At 49.3% G+C, this 15888-nt stretch overlaps 1 protein-coding gene across 1 annotated transcript in view; it reads right to left on the bottom strand.

The window, feature by feature from the left end:
• LOC146809831 (histo-blood group ABO system transferase 2-like) overlaps positions 1-14578 on the bottom strand; it is a 742328-nt gene extending 727750 nt beyond the window's left edge. The window contains exon 1 of the mRNA XM_085616681.1: positions 14395-14578. The gene's annotated coding sequence lies outside the window, so the exon portion shown is untranslated. The remainder of the gene's footprint in view (positions 1-14394) is intronic.
• Between the last annotated feature and the right edge of the window lie 1310 nt (positions 14579-15888).

Genomic DNA, 15888 nt, shown 5'->3' with positions numbered 1-15888 from the left:
GTTTAGCATCGGCTCTCCAAGGGAGAAGCACTCAGGCACTAGAGTTGCCCCCCCACGGGGTTGCTCTCTGCCCAGGTACAGGCAGGAGCAAAGAGTTGGTAGCCGCTGGGTCAGTTGGTGTTACTGGGCTAGTCAACAAGACTCTGACGGCCCCAGGTGTAGGGCCGGCAGCGGGGAGTAGTGGGAGGCAACAGATTGAGGTGGGGGTGACGCTGGCAGCGGGGCCAGCAGCCATCAACACCCAGACAGTAAACAGCCTTCCCCCAGTCGCTTCTCCCACGACACCCCAGCTGGGGGTAACAGCTAGTGCAGTGGCAGTTCAGCCGTCAACAGGGCACAAGGCGGTCTCCCACGCTTCACTCTTGTATGGTCATAGCTCCTTGTCCTGGGAAGTGCCACTTGCGGTTAAGGAATTTATATGGAGGCGGGAATTCTTAGACATCTTTTCCCTGCTCTTGCTGGGCCAACATGGCCAAGACGCCTGGAGGGTTGGGGGGGAAAGATGAGGATAAGAAAATCAGGTTCCAGGCATGGCCGGAGAAGTCCATCGACAATTGGCTATCTGCTTTCTCCATCTTTCAGTCGGTTATCCTGGAAAAATTCCCTGAGCAAGGGCAGGCGCTTGTACTATACCAAAGATTGATACATACAGAGGCACAGAAGTGGGGGGGGGGTCAGGGTGGCTGAATTACGACCGGGAATTTAGAAAAAAGATGGCAATATGCCCGGAGATGGAGTGGGATCAAAAAGAGGTTCAGTTGTGGACGGACCATATGGGATCCCACGGGGCGCAGAGTGCAGTTACTCAGCCTAAGGTGCCAGGGGGTGCACACACACCCCCAGGGTCCCTACAGACCAGCACTAAGCCTTTCAAGCAGTCCTTTCGAGGGGCGCGTAGGGAGGGCAACAGGGGGGGTTTAAGAGGGTGTCGCCAGGGACGTGCAATCTCTTTAACTCTGGGGCATGCTCGTGGGGGATCAAGTGTAGGTTCCAGCATGTGTGCAGCAAATGCGGCGGCCGACACGCATCGACTTCGTGTTTGTCCAAACAGGACAAGAAACCCTCAGACACAAGTAAACAGGCCAGTTGAGGTATTCCAGTTGGAAACAACAACCCCTACCTTCCCTCCCCATGACCAGCCACGCAGCAGCTCCTACCCTTTTGCCATCTCCCACACATGTAGTCAGCCCCTGGTACTTCCTAGCACGACAGTCCTCCCAGCATGCAAAGGGCCGTCTCCAGTGAACTTGAACAACATCCTACCCCTTCTCAGAAGGTACCCCAACAAGGTAGACAGGGCGCTATTGCTGATTGGGTTCTCTGAAGGTTTCATTATCCCTTACATAGGTCCTATGTCTTGTAGGGAGGCGGGCAACCTCAAGTCAGCTAGGGACCTTCCGGCTGTAGTGCAGGCTAAAGTCAGGAAGGAGCTAGAACTGGGGAGGGTAGCGGGGCCATTCAGGGAGCCACCACTGGACAATTTCGTGGTTTCCCCGCTGGGGCTGGTACCTAAGAAGGAACCGGGGGCTTTCAGACTTATTTATCACCTATCCTACCCGGAGGGAGACTCAGTCAACCATGGGCACCAAGAGGGGCTTTGCTCAGTGTCATACTGTACTCTGGATGTGGCTCTGGACCTAGTCAGGAGGGCGGGCAAGGGGGTCTGGTGAGCAAAGGCGAACATTGATTCGGCGTTCCGCTTGCTACCAGTGCACCCAAGCAGCCAACACCTGCTGGGTTTCAAGCTAGATGGTTGGTACTTTTTTGACAAATGCATGCCCATGGGGTGGGCGGTGTCCTGTGCCTTCTTTGAAACATTTAGCTCCTTCTTGCAGTGGGCGTTACAAGAATCCTTTGGGGTGGCAGGGGTTTCCCACTACTTAGATGATTTCCTGTTCATTGGGTGGGATGGCACTCAGGAATACAAGGCGGCTCTAACTAATTTTCAGACCCTCACGAAGCATCTCGGGGTCCCCTTATCTCCTAAAAAGACAGAGGCGCCGGCGCAGGTACTCACGTTCCTAGGTATTGAACTGGACACGGTTTTAGGCGAATCCAGGCTGCCACCAGACAAAGTGCGTGATCTTGGTCAGCAGATTCGCCTAGCTGTTGGGAAGTACAAGGCCTCTCTGGCCTTCATCCAGAGCCTCCTAGGGAAACTCAACTTTGCGGCCAGGGTAATTCCAGCGGGAAGGGTATATGCGCACAAGATAGCCAGAGCCACGGCGTCAGTAAAGAAGAAGCATCACATGGTGAAGCTGAGCAGAGGCATGAGAGAAGATCTACTCATGTGGGCAGACTTCCTGGACAATTTTAATGGGTCTGTCATCTGGCGCGCACCCTGGGCCAATAGCACAGAACTGTCACTTTACACTGATGCGTCTGGTAGGGAGGGGCTCGGCGTGATCCTGGATAGGGAGTGGTGTGCCAAGAAGTGGCCTAACGCTTGGCACAAGAGAAAGATCACGTCCAAGATCACTGTGTTGGAACTCTTCCCCATAGTAATTGCTTTCCACCTCTGGCCGGGAGCGTTGGCAGCGAAGAGGGTCCTGTTCTGGTCCGACAACCTAGCGGTTGTCCAGGCTATCAACTCACAGTCAGCTAGCTGCCCCTTGGTGTTATGCCTGTTGAGAGAGCTGGTGAGGGCATGCTTAAAGAACAATATTGACTGCAGGGCTCGGCACATTTAAGGGGTACAGAACGTGGCTGCTGACGCTCTTTCTTGCTTTCAGTGGCGCCGTTTCCGGGAGGCATGGCCAAGAGCGAGAGAAGGAATGACCCCTTTCCCACAACACTTATGGCTTCTTCTGAAGTGGAACAACAGATGAGGGGTTTGGGGGAACGGTCCCTAGCACCAAGGACGGCGAAGCGATACAGGACTTGCGTTGAAAATTTTTGTGCAATCACAGGAGCATGGGAGGATGAAAGGTCTTCCTTGGAGCTCAGAGTGCAACAATTCATACTGTGGGCGAAGTATGGAGGGAAATCCCACCCGTGGATCCTGGGCCACTTGTCAGCCATCAGCCATCACGCCAGGTTGGGAGAACAGAGTGACCCTACCAAAGCCTTTGTTATCAGAGCTGCACTTAAAGGTTGGGCAAGGAGTGAACCTAGATCCCCTGACAACAGGTCCCCCATTAGTTACGCGATTTTACAAGGGATGTTGGATAATATGACAAGGGCGACCCACTCGGGGTATGAGACTACCCTATTCTCGGCATGCTTTGCACTGGCCTTCTTTGGGGCATTTAGGATTGGGGAGCTGGTGGCGCGATCCAAGCAGGACACCTCTGGGGTAGCCTTGAATATCAAAGATGTTGACACTGACTCGGCTTGTCTCAGGATAGTAGTGAGGCAGTCCAAAACTGACCAATCAGGGCAAGGGAGAGTGGTCCTGCTACAGGGGTTGGGAGATGCCAGATACTGTCCTCTGCTATGGGTCAAGGCGTATTTGGCCCTCCGCCCGGGGTTTGCGGGGTACCTTCTTGTGCATGAGGATGGGTCTCCGGTGACGAAGTTCCAAGTAGACCACATCATGCAGGCATGCCTACGGTTGGCTGGGCAGACAGAGGGGGGCAAGAAATTCAGTAGCCACTCCTTCAGGATTGGGGCAGCAACCACAGCATTCCTTTCTGGGATGCCGCCAGAGAGAATTAAGCAAGCAGGGTGCTGGGAGTCTCAATGCTACAAGCGATACATCAGGCCCAACGTACATTGTAGTATATATAGACTCACGAGTTGGCGTAGGCCACTCGGAATGTTGCAGTGTTGTGTTGTGATGTGCAATTGTAGATTTGCAGTGTGTTTTGTTTCACAGTTACAATAAATGTTTTCAAACACAGCATTTCTTTATTTACCAGGAACCAAAGTGTGGGTAATTGGCCATTCAAGCATCATGAGAGTGGCACGGTGGGCTGAGCTCAGAAAATGGCGGCATGGCTTCTCCACCACAGAGATAACGTGGCTGGGTTACCCGGGGATGCGTTGGAGCGAACTGACCAGGAAGCGGCAGCAGAGAATTGGGGGAGGGTTGGCACCACCGCACATGTTGGTAATACATTTGGGAGGGAATGACCTGACCGCACTAGGTAGGAGAGTACTGCTCCAAGATATGAGAAACACCATGTGTCATTTGAGCAATCTACTGGGGTCATGTAAAGTGTGGTGGTCAGAAATTACACCACGAGCTGTTTGGAGAGGAGCGCGCTCTGGGGACGCCATTGAAATATCACGTAGGAAAGTAAACCGCGCCATTCGTACTTTCACGGAGCAAGGGGGATTTAGCTTTGTCAGATATGGTTTACTTCATGCCAAGTCCACGGGATGCTGGGAGGTGGATGGGGTGCACCTCTCAGGGTTGGGCATGGACCTATTCTTACTAGACCTAGGGGAGGCCTTGGTAGCATCAGGATGTATGTAGGAATGTATGCCTTGGTGGGGGGGGGCTGGTTGTGACAGTGGCCACTCCCAGAGCTGTGGAGGAGTTACAGGGCGATCCAGAGTCTGCAAGATACCAAGGGGTACTTCATGCAGCAGCACAAGGGTGCTAAGCCAAGGATACCCAGGGATGTCTTAGCGTTGTCCCCTGGAAGTAATACGGTGCCCCGTTAGTCCTACGGGCGGTTGTGGGCCTGAGCAACCGGGGGCTGCCTGGAACACTCCGCCCACCTTTTTGGGGGGGCGTGGGTAAGGGAGTGGACTGGTGGTCCACTGATGGGAGGGGTGGCCCCTCCCAAGAATGGTAAACACCGATTGGCGACGGCCACGGTGTAATTTGGCTCATCAGGCGGGCAGGCGGCATAAGGGTTGGCCTGTCCCGGGATCGCCCGTAAGATAACCCACCATGTGGCATATTTGTTATGCAAATAAACCTGCAGCAATTTTCTCCACTAACAAGGTGTCGTGTGGTTTATTTATGTATTTTCCTGCATAATAACTGACTACTGTTGCCGATATTGGCACTATGTCAAGGCTGCCCGGGGGGCCACGTAGTGGCCCCTCAACAGGGCGGCCGCCTTAGTGCCACAGGAAGGCACTGGAGTCGGCCTTCTAGGCTCCCTGGGCGTGGGACCAGGGGGACTTCCAGCCGGCCACTTCCGGTAGTGGAAGGGGGAGACAAGGGTACATATACTGTCCCCCGCCCACTAGGCAGTCTCTTGTCCGCTGCCCGTCTCGCCTTTCCCGCCCCACCGCGTACCCTGCGGACGGACAATTAAGAGGATTGGGGGGAGGGGGGGATCATTTCTAACCTATTGTTTTGTGTTGCAGGAGGAGTTACAGGGCGATCCAGAGTCTGCAAGATACCAAGGGGTACTTCATGCAGCAGCACAAGGGTGCTAAGCCAAGGATACCCAGGGATGTCTTAGCGTTGTCCCCTGGAAGTAATACGGCGCCCCGTTAGTCCTACGGGCGGTTGTGGGCCTGAGCAACCGGGGGGCTGCCTGGAATGCTCCGCCCACCTTTTTGGGGGGCGTGAGTAAGGGAGTGGACTGGTGGTCCACTGATGGGAGGGGTGGCCCCTCCCAAGAATGGTAAACACCGATTGGCGACGGCCACGGTGTAATTTGGCTCATCAGGCGGGCAGGCGGCATAAGGGTTGGCCTGTCCCGGGATCGCCCGTAAGATAACCCACCATGTGGCATATTTGTTATGCAAATAAACCTGCAGCAATTTTCTCCACTAACAATGTGTCGTGTGGTTTATTTATGTATTTTCCTGCATAATAACTGACTACTGTTGCCGATATTGGCACTATGTCAAGGCTGCCCGGGGGGCCACGTAGTGGCCCCTCAACAGGGCGGCCGCCTTAGTGCCACAGGAAGGCACTGGAGTCGGCCTTCTAGGCTCCCTGGGCGTGGGACCAGGGGGACTTCCAGCCGGCCACTTCCGGTAGTGGAAGGGGGAGACAAGGGTACATATACTGTCCCCCGCCCACTAGGCAGTCTCTTGTCCGCTGCCCGTCTCGCCTTTCCCGCCCCACCGCGTACCCTGCGGACGGACAATTAAGAGGATTGGGGGGAGGGGGGGATCATTTCTAACCTATTGTTTTGTGTTGCAGGAGGAGTTACAGGGCGATCCAGAGTCTGCAAGATACCAAGGGGTACTTCATGCAGCAGCACAAGGGTGCTAAGCCAAGGATACCCAGGGATGTCTTAGCGTTGTCCCCTGGAAGTAATACGGCGCCCCGTTAGTCCTACGGGCGGTTGTGGGCCTGAGCAACCGGGGGGCTGCCTGGAACGCTCCGCCCACCTTTTTGGGGGGCGTGAGTAAGGGAGTGGACTGGTGGTCCACTGATGGGAGGGGTGGCCCCTCCCAAGAATGGTAAACACCGATTGGCGACGGCCACAGTGTAATTTGGCTCATCAGGCGGGCAGGCGGCATAAGGGTTGGCCTGCCCCGGGATCGCCCATAAGATAACCTACCATGTGGCATATTTGTTATGCAAATAAACCTGCAGCAATTTTCTCCACTAACAAGGTGTTGTGTGGTTTATTTATGTATTTTCCTGCATAATAACTGACTACTGTTGCCGATATTGGCACTATGAGTACGGTACTGACGGACGGCTGTACTGAGTCGTATATTTGTGTACAGCAACATTATTAGTTGCAAATAGTTTTCCAGCTCAGGATGTCATTGTAAAGCCGGGAGGGCCCCCCCTCTGCGCGACACAATGTGGTGCTGGGAAGTGAATGTTTTGTTTGAGCACGAGCATGGAGGCATTCATGTTTTCCGCCCGGGCGGTCATCACCCTGGTACATTCGAGGGAGTAGAGGGCGTTAGTGAATCTTTAAAAAAGGAGTTGGGCAGCTGGCACATGTTCTAAAGCGAGTTCAGATTGTGAGATGGTCCCCGCTATGCATTATGCGTGTATGCGCACGCGTGCACAGTACTGCAATAGATCGTTTGAAAGTGGCCCGGACTGAGAAAGCGACCCACGCCATTGTACAAAAGCGCATGCCGTTCACACTTTCTGCAAATTAAAGGAGACAGGCAAAACAAAATGCTTTCCGAACGACAGTCCAGGGGTTGCTTTGTGCGGGTTGATGACGCCAAGTAAGACAACTACCCCGGGCACGTGTTCTTAGTTTCCTGTCATTGAGAATTCTCTGCATGGCAAAAATATCAGTGGGAAAGCTGGTACTGGGTTAATTAATACATTAACGGGTATATCCGGGAAGGACCAGTGCAACTTTTTGTTAATCAGGATAGTAAGATTAGAGAGTAACTGTGGCCTAATGGTTAAGGTATTAGACTCTCACTCTCAGGGTTACAGCTTGTTGATATTCTTGCTGCAAGGGGCTCGAACCAGGCAGAGCACAAAACAGACTAGGATAGTTAAGTCAGTTGGTTCCTGTGTTTTATCAGAATGAGCCTGGCGGTGCTCGTTGCCGGAATTAAAATATTGGAACAATGAGCCATCACCTCTCAGCAAAGAACTGCAGGATGTAAACTACAAAAGTATGAGTATTTAGATAACACCACTCATACCAGGAAAAGGATGTCAGAGCACTTTGCATCATATGCCCATTGCACAGAGACGGGCAATCAGGTGTGGGTTAAACGGGGTAAAGGCAATGTTAAAGAAGCCAAAAGACTACAAGCAATGGAAGTCACATGTCATCCATACTTGTAGGCAGGACAGTCTAGGAGTGCTTGGGGTGGAAAAGTAGGAACTCAGGACTGTAAAAGAAATAGCATAGTTGGGAGTTTCTCTTGGATAAGGAAAATTGAGTTCTAACCAAATTAACCCCTTTTGCAGCATTAAAATTAGGCTATAACGTATACTTGGTGGTGTATATAAGTTCTACGGTGCAAGCTAATAGCTAACGGTTTTATATTACGACGGTAAGAGAAGTCTTGCGAGAGCGATAATGAGTGCATAAGCCAAAGCAGTCCGCCTAAGGAGAGCATTAATTAAGGACTGACTCTCTGATAAAAGCATGACCCGAGCAGGGTAGTACAAAAGCTACCCAGGTTCTTTGTGAAGGTCCAATTAAGACCTGGGTGAATCCGGATTTCAGCTAGATGATGGCTTCCGTAAGAAAGAGCACACCATTTCTTGCCATGCCAGGTTAAAAGCATCAGAAATGTACCATACCGCTTATGGCTATAACAATACAGATGGCCGTGGAAACACATACACATCTAAGGCCAGACTCCAGCAAATGGGCCTGGTGGTGGGAGGGCGGTCTAGCTGCAAAGCCCTGTTGTTTCGTGCACCACTCGTGGCACCCATAAGCATACTGTTCAACCTCAGGAACGTCTGACTGAATCAGTGAGAAAAGCAGGGCGGAGGTGGTAAGGTGAGCAAGCTTTGACCATACAGGTGCCCTGCTCTTTCAAGTACTGCGAAAACAGGACACAGAATAGGGGTCACGTCCTTCATCTCTATTGAGAAATGGTAAAATTATTCTGCATAGCGAGGGTTTGTTGCAAATTGAAGCAGGGAATCTCTGCCCGTGAGATGTATAACTATCAGCTTACAGTCCAGGGCATGACAACATATTCCTACAATTTGCGCTGATGTATACGCCACCAAACAACTAGCTTGGTTGCAAAATGTTTAAAACAATTCCCTAATGTCACTTACGAAAAGCTTTTCCATTCTATCTACTCCACACACTAAGCGTAGTTAGAGGAGGAGAATCTAGATGGAGTAGGAAAAATCCAGAAGGAAGCTAAATACCACCATGGCCAAAGCATACAAGGCCCAGGGGTGGGGGTTCGGGCGACACGGGTTCATAAACTTGTAGGCGCCAGGGTACCACATGGAAGATGGGGTATACTGCTCGGGGGTAGGAATAGACAAGTTCCTGCTGAACATCGTAGGCATATTCGAGCAAAGAGGTTTCAAGTAGGTCGCGAGGGTAGGCCGTGTTAAGGGGGGAGCTCCCTCCGATCGAGAAACCGTAGAAAGGGTGGCGGAGCTGACACGAGGAACCTAGTAGAGAACTAAATTACTAGAAGATAGATGAAAGGCTCGCACAGTGTCCTTGGGATGCCTCACGGCAGGGGCACTGGGGGAGCATCGGGCGGCGTGCCGCCAGAGAAAGAATAGAGATGACACTCCCGCAGGACCCCGGGGATGCCTTACGGCAGGGGTACAGACGGGGAAGATGACAAGGACCCAGCCGCAAGAAAATAGAGTAGGTGCTCAAGTAACGTCCTTGGGATGCCAAACGGCAGAGATCCCTGAGGGAAGGGAGGGCCCCGAAAGGATACAGGACGAGCTGGACGGCACTTGCAGCCCGGGCATGTCCAGAAAGGGACACCTTCCAAATCAGTAGCAAGTTGAAGCCTAGACCCGTGAATCGAAACCCAGGGAATGGGGCCCCTCCCTCCTCTGCCAGGCAATTGAGGTGGCTGGGTCCAGAATGAAAATAGAGAAAAAACAATGAATAATAGATGAAAGTGAAACATGGTCATTGAAGGACTACAGTAAGATCATGAGTTTTGAAATTTGAAATATGAAGATTTCATGTAACTAAAATATTTGTTGTGAAAATAAAAACTGCGACCTTTTCAGGCACCAAGAAGTGGTCAAGTGATAATTAAGGGAAAAGCGTGCAGCAATGGCAACAAACAGGGGGGAGCGGAGAGGGAGTGCTCGCCGCCTGGACGGGGTTAGAAAAGACAAGTAGGCAGGCGTTCTCGGTGTGCACACCTAGGTTCTGGAACAACATACCATCTATAATAGTGCTTCTACACCTCTTCACAGAATATGTTTGCCTCATCCGTTAGGTGCCCACATTTTATTGGCATTATTGTAAACATATACCTTGGATTCTCACCCCTCGCAGAGCCACAGCAGCGTGGTGTGCTTTGCATGGTCTGGGTCAGGTCACTTAGCTACTCCACGGTTTAAACAGCTGTGACTTGCATTGCGGTGACACACTTCAGCTGACTCGAGGGATCCATGCATTAGCCTCCGGCCTGACTACAGGGCTGTGCTTGAAAGACTCTTGACATGTGCCGGTACCTGCATTTTTCATCCAATCGAGATAGTGTTAGCATCTGGGCTCAGGCTGCTTGCGGCACATCTGGCTAAACCCGGCTCCCTTTCCAGGGGAATAATCTCTCCTGGGAGGGTGGCTTGCAGCTCTGTGACATCTGCAGAGTGGCAGGAAGAGTCTGAATCCATCTGAGAGTAGCTTTTATCTCCACATGCTTTCCCAGTTTCATCAGGCCCCTTTTGAGCTGCATTCCAAGTGGCATGATCGCTTTTGCCGTGTTGTACCAAGAAATACCTGTGAACTTTCAAAAATGTGGCATGCTCTCCTGAGGGTGTGTTGATTTAAAACAGCGTCCGAAGAGCCTGGACTTTAGGTTTTGCCTGCATAGCGCTTAGGCTGTGCTTCTTTGGTTTTTCCTCCGCCTTTTACCTAATCTCCCCAAAACCACACCCATTTCAAGCGTGCTTGCTGGGTGCATGTTTTTTTTCCTTTGTCCTCCACCCTTTACTTCATCGCCCTACTTTATAGTATCACCAGTAACCACATATTATATAGTGCCTTTAATAATAAGCAAGTTATAACACTTTAAAGGAGTTTCAGTACATTATATTGCACAACTGCTACAACTTACAACACAAACAGCTTATTATTAGCCTATTCCATTTACCAATGCCTTTTTCCCAGAATCACTGGATGTTGAGCCAACACTGAGACTAGAGCCCAGTTCCCCAGTTCCCCAGTTCCAAAGTCGGCAGCTCTGGGCGTTACGCTACCTCCTCTCCACTAATATTAGTGTTTTTAGGTTTCACCTGCACAGCGCTTGCTATGTGCTCGTGAAATCTCTTGAATTTAATATATCTTAAAAGGGGGCTCTTATCAGTTCCCAATATCGAATTACTATGTTTGTTCGCTTTTGTGTGGAACTCTTTTTATGGGGTTAGCTGCACCTGGCTGCACGCATTTAGGATACTTCTACTAAAGCGGTTCACACTGTTTAAGCCCCATTCACTGTCAAGATAAGCTCTCTTCCCACAGAAAAGGCAGACAGCTTCTAACAGTATGCTGGAATTCTAGCTTTTCATCACTTACTTAAGTAAAGCAGATGCTTTAGCCTTAGAACATTTGTGACATTTTCCATTCATGTCTCAGTACCTTTCTTTGCACTTTGTAGGCATTACCAGATAGATTGTTTTTCAACTTAATCTATTTGGTCATTATGATCAAATTCTAAATGTTGTAATAAACAGTGTGCCCTAAAAATAAAGTTAATATACAAGAGCTATGCTATATTTTACTACTGAACAGGCAGCAAGAAGTGCAGTTACCTTGCAGACAACAGGGTCATGATTTGAATGGGTCAGCAGGTGCGGTGGCAATGGGCCCAAAAGTTATCAATTCTCTTCTAAACACTTAATATTGCTAGTTTCTACCACTATAAAGGCAAACACAATTGCAATTATCTTATAGGTAAAAGGGGGTTGATTTGAATGATGCAGCAGGTTTAGTGGCACCGGGGCCAAAAGCTCTAGGGACCCCAATAAATGCAGAATATTGCTAAATGTTACTACTAAACAGGCAGTCACAAATGCAGTTATCTAGCAGGCACTAGAGCCATGATTTCAATGGTGTTCCAGGTGCAGTGACACCGGGATAAATGTCAGAACTCCTCTAAACACCAAATATTGCTATATTTAACTACTAAATAAGCAGGCACAAGTGCAGTTACCTTGCAGGCACTAGGGTCATGATTTCAATGGTGCAGCAGGTGCAGTGGCACCGGACCCAAAAGCTGTCAGAATGACTCTATACATATAAAATTGCTATTACATCAATTAATTAATTTATTTTCCTCTTTCATTTCATTTTTCAAAATGTTGCTATTACTTACCCTCACTATACCACTTGTGATAGTACAATATATTGTCTTTTATACTTAAACAAGTCATAACATTTCAGTAGACTTTCTGTAATACTGTATAACTACTCAGCAAGCTGGAACTTACAACAATAAACAGCTTAATATTAATCACGGAGGCGAAACCTTATGCATTTACCAGTGCTCGTTTCAGATTGGTCTTTGCTGGTATTTTGATGGGGACTCACAAGTGGCCCTCATTTCAAAAGAGGAGACCTCACAATACACCCGTTATGTAGACAAATCACTAGTCACATCCTTTTGTAAGCCCCCCAATATATTCATCCAGTAAGAATCTCAACATAAAATTAATTGGTTTTTTTTACATCAAAACGACTCTCAGTGGCAAGTGGAAGGAAGCACACATTCTTCCCCTCCTGAAAAAGCCTAATATGGATCCAGAGACTCCCGCTAACTATAGGCCCATATCCCTCCTGCCTTTTTTTTTCCAAAGTATTGGAAAAATATGTTCACTCAGTCACTTCGGCATTTCTTGAGACAAACAACATTTTGCATCAAAGTCAATCAGGGTTTCGCCCAAATTTAAGCACCGAATCGGCACTCCTGGAAATCTCGGAGTCCATTAAGGACATTTTGGACAAGGGCGGCAAGGCCGTGCTGATAGTTAGATCTTTCAGCAGCCTTTGATACCGTCCCCCACAGCCGACTCCTAAGGAGACTCCAGGAGTCTGGTTTTAGAGGGACGGCTCTCAAATGGTTTGCCTCTTTTCTGTCAGGGTGCCAACAAACTGTCTGGGCTCCCCCTTTTTCAGCCTTAATCCCCCCTTTGGAGGTGGGAGTACCTCAGGGCTTGGTTCTTAGTCCAAATGTATTTAATCTGTATATGTCTCCACTGGCTAGTCTAGCTGAGTCTCATGGGGATAAAATAGTGTTGTATGCTGACAACACCCAATTACTTTTTACATGCGACAAGGATACAGAGTTTAAGGGGGAAGCAATTAAGGCCTGCATGTCGCGGTGTTTTCCTGGCTCAAACAGAATGAACTCAAATGTAATTCCGATAAATCGGAAATCATCTTCTTTGGCTGCCCATCAAACAACTCATGGCAGAGCTGGTGGCCTCAGGATATGCACCCTCCTGCTAACTCGGTATCGTCCGTAAAAAACCTTGGTGTAAAACTGGACAATTCTCTGAGTATGAAGCTACATGTTCAGACTGTGGCCGGTCAGTGCTTTGGCTTTTTGAAAATGCTCAAACAATTTCTGCCACTACTTCAGATACCATACAGGAAAATTGTGGTCCAGGCCTTGATTGGTTCTAGGCTGGATTATGTGAATATTCTTTATATTGGACTTCCAGAGTATCTGCTTACCCGTCTCCAGGTAGTGCAAAATGCTGCGGCCAGGGCTATTCTATCTCTTGGTCCCAGGACTCGGATGTCTGCTCATTTGAACTCTCTCCACTGGCTCCCGATCCGCAAGCGGATACAGTTTAAGGCCCTTGTGCTGGCCTTCAAGGCCTTACATGGTTACGGAGCCCCTTACCTGAGGAAGAGATTTCAATTCTATCATCCACAACGCTCTCTCCGTTCTGCCTCATTGGCGCTAGTCTGTACTGTGGTGGTGAAATACTCCCGAATTGGAGGATGCTCCTTCCGGCTGCTAGTGGCTAAACTATCGAATAATCTACCGCTTGCTCTGAGACTACTTCAGGATCTGCTTCCCTTCAGAAAAGCCCTAAAAACATGGCTGTTTCAGCAATAATTTAGCACTTCGCGTTCTGCACATCATCCCTTCCTGTCTAGCTCAGCCACACGCACCCAGCGCCGGGACACTCAGTAGAGTAGCTGAGCGCTTTATAAAAACCCTGTTAACATAACATAACATAACTCTCAAAGCTGTATATTTTTAACGACATCGAGGCGACATATTAAGTAGAGATAAACCACACTTCTATGGACTATGTCGTCTCAAGGCACAAGCGCCAGGTGCTATTACTCCCCCAGAGGATGTGGCATAACTGCCAGAGACTGGAGCTGGGGAACCGGGTTCGAGTCTAGGCGTCGGCTCCACGTCCTGTGATTCTTGTCAAATTAATACACATGCCTGCCAAAAACGAATGTGTCTTCTGTGAAGTAACTGCTCCTCACGTAAAGCGCTTCAATACCTTGGGTCAAAGTTCGCGCAATTTAAAACTGCAATAAAAAAAAATGTGCCTGTTTTATTAGCCTCAGAAGGATGTAAAGCTGCGTGTACCGACAAAGGTTGCGAGTTGCGCGTTCTTTACAAGTAGGTTTTGCTGAGCAAGCCTGCTAATATTTCCGCTACGAAAAACTCTATCCTCGCCTTCTATTAAACAATAGTTAATTTGAGAATGAGTATCAACGAATTAGCACTCGAAATATGAAGGAATTAAGTTAACTCCGAAAAACCAAATTTCCTTTGAACCGCCAATGAAACAAGCAGTGCATATTCTCCGCACCCCTCCTCGCGGTGGTAAAAGTCGTTCGTTGCAGTTCCCACAGTTTCTGAAAGGGCCAAAATAGTTTGTTAATGGCCTACCTTGCTGCCGGACTGTAGTTTCACAAATACGTTCGAGCGTCACACCTGCTCAGAGTCAGATTTGGCGTTTTTCCCTTTTCTCGATCGGTGTGGGTCTGCTCAGAGGTTTTCAGATTACATTTTTACAGCCACACTTAATGAATGGGGCGGATGTCAGGGCGCGCCCACCTCCAGGATGAACTTCAGGAAACAAAATAGAGCAACAGCTTTAACAAGCATTGTCAAAGCCAATAGGGATGTCTTTCAGTAATTTTTTGTATTTTTTACATGCAAGCTTCTGTGCTAAATGGTTTAAAGTAAAAAAAAAAAGAAGAAAAAAGTGCTGTAACGGCGTCGTCGCTGGCTTTGCCAATGTTTCTATGGGCATACATTTTCGCACTTCTCTGTGGTTCAGTCAGTCTATGTCTGAGGATCAGAGGCGCAACTAGAGCCAAATTTCGGGGGGGCTGAGCAAAAATTTCGGGGGGGGCTGAACTTTAAGCAATAGGCAGAGTGGAGCTGCAGGGGCTCTTAGAAGGGGTGAAACAACAGCGAGGCCTCACTAATATGCAAATGGTCTTTTAAAGACCTGTGAAGTGCTCGGGTGCGGCTGCTTTTTTTGCCCGGGAAGGTGTCTCATCCCGGGCTGCCACACACGACGGGGGGGGGGGGGGGGCTGAAGCCCTTTGAGTCCAATGGGTGTTGCGCGCCTGCTGAGGATTGCAACTGGCATGAGTGAGATAAAGCAGATATAGCGCCAATGGAATTTGCCCAGATCCAAGATGCGTGTATGTCTTTACATACCATGTGATCGGTGTATCTGGGCACTAGAATAGAGACTGAATATTCGTGCACGCATAGCGCATACTTCTACTTTTCATGGCGCTGTGAAAAGAAATTTACTCAATAATGTTCCTTTCATAAATGTTGGAAAGCTGGAAAACAGAGCAGACAGGAATTGAACCAACCGACTTCTCTCAGATCTCTGCAGAGGGCGCATCAACCCCCTGAGCTGTGTAACTGGCTGCTGGGTTGCTACAAGCCAGAGGAGCACCCCAGTGGCGTAGCTAGAGCTTCTGGCTTCGGGCGGGCAGGGCTGGAGAAAAAGGACGGCGAGCAGCGGGTGTGGATTGGCAGGGTTTAAGTTACGACACCACTCTCTACTCCACTGCAGGTGAAATCAAAGGTCGGAGCTGAGTTTGCTGCGTGCCTCCACCCACTATTTTCTCAAGGTGAACACCATTCACCCTGCCATAAAGTTGGGCCACACAGAAATATGCTGAACTTGTCCTGGTATCATTTTCAGACTCCTGGACAAGTTACACTAATTATGAGATCCTCCGCTGGCTTCTTGTGAGGCATATTAGACCCTAGTGATTGTACACCGTTCTATCTACTCTTTCTCTCAGGGATACACTTTAATAATACAGCCCAATATTAACTTTGCACGCCACAAATAAAAATTTGCTGAATGTCCTCAGGAATAAAATAGCTTCCTTTTGGGACAGGGCCTTC

Source organism: Triturus cristatus, chromosome 7 (genome assembly GCF_964204655.1).
Source record: "Triturus cristatus chromosome 7, aTriCri1.1, whole genome shotgun sequence".
NCBI classification, from domain to species: domain Eukaryota; kingdom Metazoa; phylum Chordata; class Amphibia; order Caudata; family Salamandridae; genus Triturus; species Triturus cristatus.
The sequence above is the reverse complement of the archived record's forward strand: the minus strand, read 5'-3'. Positions and strand labels throughout refer to the sequence as shown.